This window comes from Lactuca serriola, chromosome 4 (assembly GCF_051521515.1).
Source record: "Lactuca serriola cultivar US96UC23 chromosome 4, Lser_US96UC23_V15, whole genome shotgun sequence".
NCBI classification, from domain to species: domain Eukaryota; kingdom Viridiplantae; phylum Streptophyta; class Magnoliopsida; order Asterales; family Asteraceae; genus Lactuca; species Lactuca serriola.
In genome coordinates this window covers 239,568,431-239,577,492 of record NC_136411.1, presented here as the reverse complement: position 1 = coordinate 239,577,492, position 9,062 = coordinate 239,568,431, and positions in this window count along the sequence as shown.

The window sequence follows — 9,062 nt, the reverse complement described above, 5'->3', positions numbered from 1 at the left end:
TACAATTTAAACATGCCAGTTATCATATCAATCACATGTGATTGATAACCCGCATGCACAAGGATTTATTACACTGTTAACTGTTTTACCAAGAATGACACTGAAAATGGTTTTCTAAAACGTCGTTACTTGTCCAAAGCTTTCCTCAAATTGTTTCTCGCGATGAATGTTTTATCAACGTTTCATTTAAAACTTGTTTAAGAAGGGTTTCCAAAGGATTTCTAAAGGTTTTCACACTTATTTTACAAAAGAATACCATGTCGTGATTTTCTTAAGTATAAAGGTTTTCCAAAGTTTTCATCAGGGTTTTCTTCCATGTTTTTATACCCCTACTTTGTTAGATACTACTGCTTCATTATACTTCTACTTAGTTAATGCTCCTACTTAGTTAAATGCTACTACTTTGTTAACGCTTTTACTTCGTGATATGCTTTTACTTCGTGATACGCTTTTACTTCGTGATACGCTCCTACTTCGTGATACGCTTATACTTGTTACACACTTATACTTCGAGAAATACTACTACTTCATAAACGCTCCTACTTTATTACCACTTCTACTTCACGAACCGCTCCTACTTTATTAATGCTACTACTTCATAAACACTTATACTTTATTAACACTTTTACTTAGAGAAACACTTCTACTTCGTGAAACACTTCTACTTTGTTAACGCTTCTACTTAGTTAAATGCTTCCACATCGTTAAAATCATGCCTATACTTGTATAGTTATATAAATAATGTTTGAAGGACTTAGGAAGGATAGTCGCCCTATTTCCTTTTCCTCGTTTGGATGTGGTCTGGTGGGATCGGATATCCGTCCGAAGGTCGTTTAATCATTTATTATGTATCATATATACAAGTATAGACATGAAGGTTTACATCCGTCGGTTCAGTTATGAGTCTCTACTGTTAGTCCAGCACTTACATCAGAATTCACCATTTGGGATACATCTTCAGGACACGGCCTTCTCCGTTGTCTTGTTGGTAACCAGAGTCTCTTGTAGGGAGAGCGGACATTGTGTGCATAGATCTATACGGGATTGACACCCCCGCACCCTGACTGCTAGCTACAGTCCTAGGCATACCAAGCTAAGGGGTGACAAATGTCATACTTACACCGACGCTTACATGGCGTCAAGTACTCTAGTGTCGATTAGTATGGTTACGAGTATCTCTATGTTACCTTATAATTCATGGTCTTAAGGTAATGATGTTTAACACTGTACACTGGAAACACACTCTTAGAATTACACTGTTTTAGACCTTACTAGTTGTATCTTTCATTTGATACTGTATGGGGTATGTATTCACTGTTTTAGACCTTACTAGCTGTATCTTTCATTTGATACTGTCTGGGGTCTGTATTCATTGTTTTAGACCTTGCTAGCTGTATCTTTCATTTGATACCATCTAGGGTCTGTGTCTCCTTTCGTTAGATTGAGCCAGGCGTACCGTTCATTCGATACTCTCCTGGAGTCTATGATTTCTTTTGCCTTAGTCAGCAGTCTTCACTGCTGAGGCATATGTTATTTTCCTTGACATTCTCCTACTTTCTTTAAAATCAATACCATATTTTGATAATGACAGCGTTAAGGGAAAAATTACTTTTTACAACATAACTCTGTCCAGTCTTGGTAGAAGACTGCTTTTAATTAGAAAATATAGAATTTTCTGGAAAGGACTCTAATTCACTGTATACTCTAAAACTACTACTTATATAAAGTTATTTGGATAAAATGACATTAAATACTTATGAACTCACCAACATTTGTAAAAATGCTGATACTCGCTTTCAAATAACTTGTATTCTCAGGTCAGCAATAGACAGGTACATCTCAGGTGCTTTTGGTGAAGACCGTTTAGTACCAAGCTGCATCTACATTATTACTTGTATTACTTTGATGATTCTATACTATGTAAACCGATGTAAAACTATTACTTTTTAATGCAATGATTTTTGTACTTTGATTACTATACTGCATATGTTGTGATACTTGACATGACGTTATCCACCCCAGAACGTTTCCGCCGTTCCGGTTTTGGGGTGTGACAGATTGGTATCAGAGCATTGTTTATAGTGAGCTAAGTATATCAATTCATAAAAGATATACATCCTATAAATACATAGGGATAAAACACTCTGACCAAGAATTATACTTTAAAATATAACCATATTTTACCAAAGTATAAGAACATCCAGAATCTAAACACTCGAACACAAGTATCACAAGAAGAACAATAATAAAAGTATTCAGATGTTGAGCGTTACCGTCAAACCTGGGCAGTTATGTAATCGTAAGCTGGAATAAATGTAACCTGATCAACTACATTTATTCGAGATGCGATGAACGTATGCTTGGGAGTGATAGTGGTGTTGCAACAGGTCTGGAACTTACCAACTAGGAATGCTAGAGCCAAACATAAAGTTTAAAATACTATGGGAGTATTTTGGAATACTAAAAGACTCACATTAATCCCATAATCACATTCAGAAGATAAGAAACAAACAAGAAATTAAAATACCATAGGGGTATTTTAGGATCCATAGAAAACCTTGTATGAAGAACTAAAAAGATCCTTATTGATATACCTATGATTACAAAGGGTATACTCCCAAGGTTATATATAATGAGGATCCCATAGGCTAAGAATGTGTGGTTTCGCTCTACTTCATTTTCCTTGTTTGGATGCGGATATCGAGTAGTATCACATATTCGAAGGCCTATCGGATCTAAACTATATATGATTTGTATACCCTATGTAATTGTAGTAGGACTCGATATGGATCATCCAATGAAATGTTAATAATATCTTAGGATTCTTTAGACATTTCCATTCTCGCACAAACCCTGTAGAAAACCCTACCCACTTCAGTACTCGGCAGAAGAGTTGATTCAGACCCAGAAGAGGTTCATTGAGAAGATTTCCAGTCGGAAATAAATGAACTAGGTCTAGACTATTGAAATCACCAGGTGCCTGTATCTTTTTAGGGACATCGGGGAGAAATTCGCCTAAACTTCCAAAACTTCCAGTCATCCATCATGTAGTGATGACACCCAGAGTCAGATTCGGAAGTAAGGCGGGGTAGAAATTCAATATATCTTCACGAGAAAAGAACCCTGGGTAACTACCCGAGGGAAACCAACGCCGATTCCAGACACGAGGCAGACAGAGGGAGCCAGTACATGGAACCCGAGAAGTGTCTTTTCCTCGTGTTCGTCACGCTAATACACCCATAAAAAATACAATTTAGTGAGTTAGTAGTTACACTACTCACGTTGTGTGTTAGGGAAAATCCCTTTTCCCATTGCCAGTAACACGATTAGAGCGGATCCCCACACCTTTATTGAGGACGTTTAGCCATAAGTCTTCATGAGCCTTTCTTCCCGCGGCTTTCGTTCCGAACTGTTCTCAGATCTTTCCAATCCAGAGAGTGAACCTTTCCCAGTATAAAGGTAACTTAGTAGGAACGAATCCCATCTTGTGGCTTTTTCCGATACTCACACTCCTACCTTGAATACCAGGACTACATCATAGGGATGTAGGTCGACACTCAGACAACCAATACCCGAAGCACGGGAAAAATTTAGGCCTAACATAGTAAGGATAGATATGTCTAGGGTTAACCATCGTCTCTCATCAGCTTCTGTTCTTTTCCATGTAGGAAAACCATGCCTCCGAGGAAGCGTAACTCATCCACGGACAAGAAACCGGCTCTCCTATTCGATGAAGCTACGTTCCAAGATGCAGTCTCGGCAGCCGTAGCAGCTGTCATGGCTCACCTGAATGCTAACAACGCCAATGTTAGCAAAAGCCTTGTCAGGAATTCCGATCCTAGTAATGAGCAGCAGCAGCCAACCTCTATATACCCAGCCACTCAAGAACCCCAACTAAATCCACTGAAGAGGAAACTCAAGATCGAGGAGGGAAGTACCTCAGCTCAAGGACCTTTCGAAGGACAACGAGTAGAGACAGTCAATACCCCTGTAAACCCTTCCATCTCGGCTTCAAGAAGACCATACCTAGGAAACCTTCCCCACTGCAGCAAGTGTAGCTACCATCATCATGGTATATGCCGGGAACTCTTTTGTGCTAGGTGCAACATGAAGGGGCATATCGCTCGCGTCTGTAGAACCCCGGTTGAATTTATTACTTCCACTACCAATGTGACGACCAATCCAGTTTGCCGTCTATGTGGTGAGATTGGACACTTCAAGAAGGACTGTCCAACCGAAGGAAACAACAAAGACACAGGAGGAGTTTGACCCTAATGCTTAGGGAGAAGCATCAAGGAACCCGATAGATTTTTGGTACGTCTCACAATCTCAGATAGTTAACCAAAAACATTAAAAGGCTAATTCTAAATGTAATTACTTCCCTATTAAGGCGAAAGTCGCAACACTGTTATAAAATTTAAAATTTTCATCAGGTAAAACTATAATGGCTAGATATATACGTTACAGTTATGTGTAATTAAGATGGATAGACCTAGAGTGATCGAATGCCGCCTCATTTCATGTTCCTCGTTTGGTTGTGGATTTAGGGCGGAGTCGCTGAGTCAACAGTCCTCCCCACCTTAATTATGCATGACTAGTATATGTTAGGCGATTATAGAAATGCCTCGTGAGAATCCATTCATGAAAAGGTACTCTCTTCAGAAACACTCAAGACCCTCTATAGTTCCGCGTCGACTCTATCGGTCCCAGTATCCGCGACAGTGATACATGGAATGAAACCCGAGACGCCTAGAACTTGTGTGCTTGTTCGGCACATGACCCTATTGACCCTCATTTTATGTAATGTCGAAGTGTGCCAACTTCGACGTCTCTATCAATCATGGTTCGACTTCGTGCAACCATGTGTAAATCCTTAGTGTTGTGTAAAAAGAACTTTCTCCGTAGCCATTTAGGCAAACAAAGGTTCTTCCGAACCTAAACATAATACAGATAAACAAACCTAATGTGATCCGTCAGTCGTCACTCTTATCTCAAACCTTCCGAAGTACCCAGGAGAAGGGTACCGCGCGCTGTTAACGAACCCCTCTTAAACAGAAAGGAATCGAAGTGAAGACGTTGCAGGTATTCCAGAAGACGATAACCACCCGAAGCATACTCCGTAGATCCCCAGAAAGAACCTTCGCACCACCACTACTAGAAAAACAGCCTTTTACGACGCTCATTGCGCATCGTAAAAGGCTCAGACAACGCGCAAATGCGTGTCAAGGAAGGCCCTGTCATAAAGAGAGACGACGCGTTTTTGCGCGTCGTCTATAGACGGCGCGCATTTACAACGCTCATTTACGACGCGCAATTACGACGCGCGTTTACGACACGCAATGCGTATCAAGGAAGGCACTACCATAAAGGAAGACGACACGCATTCGCGTGTCATAACCTTACGACGCGCGTATTAATGACACACAATGCGTATCAAGAAAGGTCATGTCATTAATGAAGATGACACACATTTTTGCGTATCATAATTTTAAATGTTTTAAAAAAATAGTATTTATTGATTTACTTATTTTCAAATTAAATTTGTATTTAATGTTTCATAATAGAAAATAAAATATCATATACAAAAAATAGAATCCATTTCATAAATTTACTGTCACACAAAATAAAATACCGTACATAAGAACAATAATTGATTTCAAAAAGATATCACATGTCAAATAAGTTACCTAACATTACATAACAAACAACACTACATGTCAACACTAATAACACTTAAAAACATGCTTTTTCCTACATTTGGAGCACCCATTATTCCTATATCAACAACCAACTTTAGGTCCAATTCCAACTACCTGTAGTATTGACCTTAATCAGTTCAATTGTACATGACTAAATGACAATACTTATATATAAATATTGTAGTGCAAAGAAAAAAACATACGGGAGACTCTCCAATATGCAATGTGGGCATTATACGACCAAGCTCTAGCAAAAGATCACCTAAATGTTGCATTGCAAGCCCAGACTGCATGGCTTCTGATTGGATTTGGGTTCTCACTGTGACATCATCAGTACAACCTTCCTCAGTGCAAAATCGGAACATTTGAACTTCTTTCTTCTGCCCAATTATATGAGCACGATCCTGAGCTTACAAATCCACTTGTGGATTCCTACAAAATTAAATTTATATTCGAAACATCAAATAATCTTCTAGAATGTCCAACAGCCTTGTCATCTATTATAGTACACCACAAATTCTTTTAATATAATAAGAAATAGACTTGATTAAACCAATACTTTCATGTTGCATAACAAATATAAATATTAATGTTAAAAGTATTAACCTGTGAGAATATCAACACCCTTGAATCATGTTCCTTCAATTTTGGAAGCAACTTACCTAGAAGCACCATTTTTCCTGTGATTATAGAAGAATGGGCATCAGGTATAATAAGACACTTGAATTTTACCAAAAGGGTTATATGCAAGGGCCTTTCAAGGTTTTCCCTTGTTTTTCTCTTTTTTTGTACATTTGGTGTGTTTCCAAGGGCCTTTTTTTGTCTTTACTTCTAGAAGCAGTCACATTCTCTATTTGATGCTCGGGACCTAAAATTCCAAGATAAAAGTGTGAACATGTATCTCAAGTTATATATGCCTTATGAACTAATACCTGAATTTTGAGGTTCTGTTTGAGTGATAAGTATGTTGACTCCAGAAGAAACTTCCATGTGAGGTGCAGGACGAATCTCTGGAACATTTAAGATTAGATTCATTACTAATTAGGAAACTTCAAAGGCTTTCTGTAATGCTTTATGTTGCTGATGTCATTTCAGCTTTTGTCCTGATTGTAAAATATGCTACTTTTAGTGTATCTCAAGTAATTAAAGAGTCACATAAACAACCAAAATCAATAAATCTGTGTTTTTTTTGTTAATGAACTATTAATGGTGTACCTGAATGTACTAAGTCTAGCAGTTGTGTATGTAGCTTTTCTAAGTAATTCATTAGAAAGACCCTGTTCAAAACAATTTGCTTCACAAATCAGTAGAAGAAGAATGATGAATGTAGTACTAAGGTATGATAAAAGAAATGAGAATTAGGGAAGGGGTTATGAAGAATCAGAGTAAGATCAAACTTACAAATCTATTGAGATGCAATGATGAATGTAGTACTAAGGTATGATAAAAGAAATTAGTACTATTTCAGAATTGACAGAAATGTTTAGGATTTGTGGGATCATTAATTGTCTCCTCTATTGCAGGGCGTGCTGTGAATGCTTCTTGCATGCCTAATGAATCCTGGCAAATGAAATGGATTATTTGAGGATTTAAAACAGATGAAATGACTAAATACATATATACCTGTAGTGGGAAAATTACCCACATAGATATTTAACAAGCATTCAAACAATTTTAGATATTTAATTGGATATGGGCATGTTAGATATTTAACAAACATTCAAACAATTTTATTGGATATGGGCATGTTAGATATTTAACAAACATTCAAATTTTTTAATTAAAATACCTTGAGGCTTTGGCCAGTTGTTGATTTTCACTCCCTCCAACAAAATTGGTATAAAGATACAAGTCTTTAGGGGCGCGATTCTGAAAAATCATGGAACAAAAGAGAGTGCCAGCATAATACCACACATTAATATAATATTAATACCACACCTTTTTTATTATTATATATAACAAGAATTATCATTTAATCTTTAGTTACCTAGCGTCTTTAACCCATTTTCCCGCTCCTTGGTAGGAATAAGAACTCCAAATCCTTCAACTGCCCGCTTCACATTCTACTTTTTGAAGGTCGAAATTATGATCAAAACTGACATATAACTCACCTGATTTTTTTATTTAAAAATCTCAATACTTTCTGCTAAAAAAATCCATTTCTTTCACGAATGAGGCAATGTCTACCAAACACAGTCATACATCTGGAATGAAATTGAGCAGAAAAAGGATTTCCTCTTTTTGTAATCTTCATTTCTTTCACATTTACAAATTGAGCAGAAAATAATTATGGCTTAGCTTTTTATATGTATTTGATGTGTAAAACATTTACAATTATTACTATCTTGTTACCTTGCATCTTGACACAACAACACAAGTGAACACACTGTGTGAGCGGGAAGTCTCTATATTTATACTTGTTGCTCCAATCCTCCTATTTGACAAAACCTGCATAATTTTTATATTATCAACAAGATTTCTTGAAAATTATATACTTTCTAAATGTGATAATTGACAAATCACACCTTTTTGAGAAGTTCTGTCACATCTTTCATATTGAAAATAGAAGATTCGGTTAATTCTTTAACATAAACACCTGTTTTGGTATCTTTTCTTAAATGAAGGTTATTTTGTGATGGATTCAGCAAATCAGTAACTTGTTCATTGTATATCTGAAAATAAAATCATTTGGGATCATTATAAAGTGAGAACAAACAATCATAAATGATGATATTACCTCAAGAAAAGAGCAGCCACACCGAGACGGTCTAACCTAGAATAACAATATTAAATCAGAAAAAAATAACTAGTAGTGGACTAGTGGGAAAGAGTGCAGTTTTTAAACCCCTGATAGTCAATACTAGATGTAAAAACACGTATAGAAGATCGCAGATGTAAAAACACGTATAGATGATGCCAGTTGTAAAAACAAGTCTAGTAAATTCAAGCACCATTTCTTAAATCTATCATCTTGAAATCTGAATTGGCATCCCATCTTATACTTGAACAACAGGTGAAAGATTTAACTAATAGACTTCACTTAAATGATGTACGAATCTATTCATGTGAAATTTTAAATGAGAAAGTGTAATGACCTCATAGACTTCACTAACAAACTCCAGGAGAGAAAAAAAGTTTGAGGCGCAGATTCAGAAACTTGCTGAGGTGGCATGTTGCCATTAAGAACATAATCGTATGAACCAGACATTTTGTAAGGACTAAGAGCAGTCATATCCTTCTCCTTTGTTTCTTTCACCTATCATATGTGTTCAAATCATCATTTGAAAGGGCATAACTGTAAATAAATACATGGTCTATACAAAACAAAAGCAAAAAGACATGACTAACCTTGTCTCTAACAAG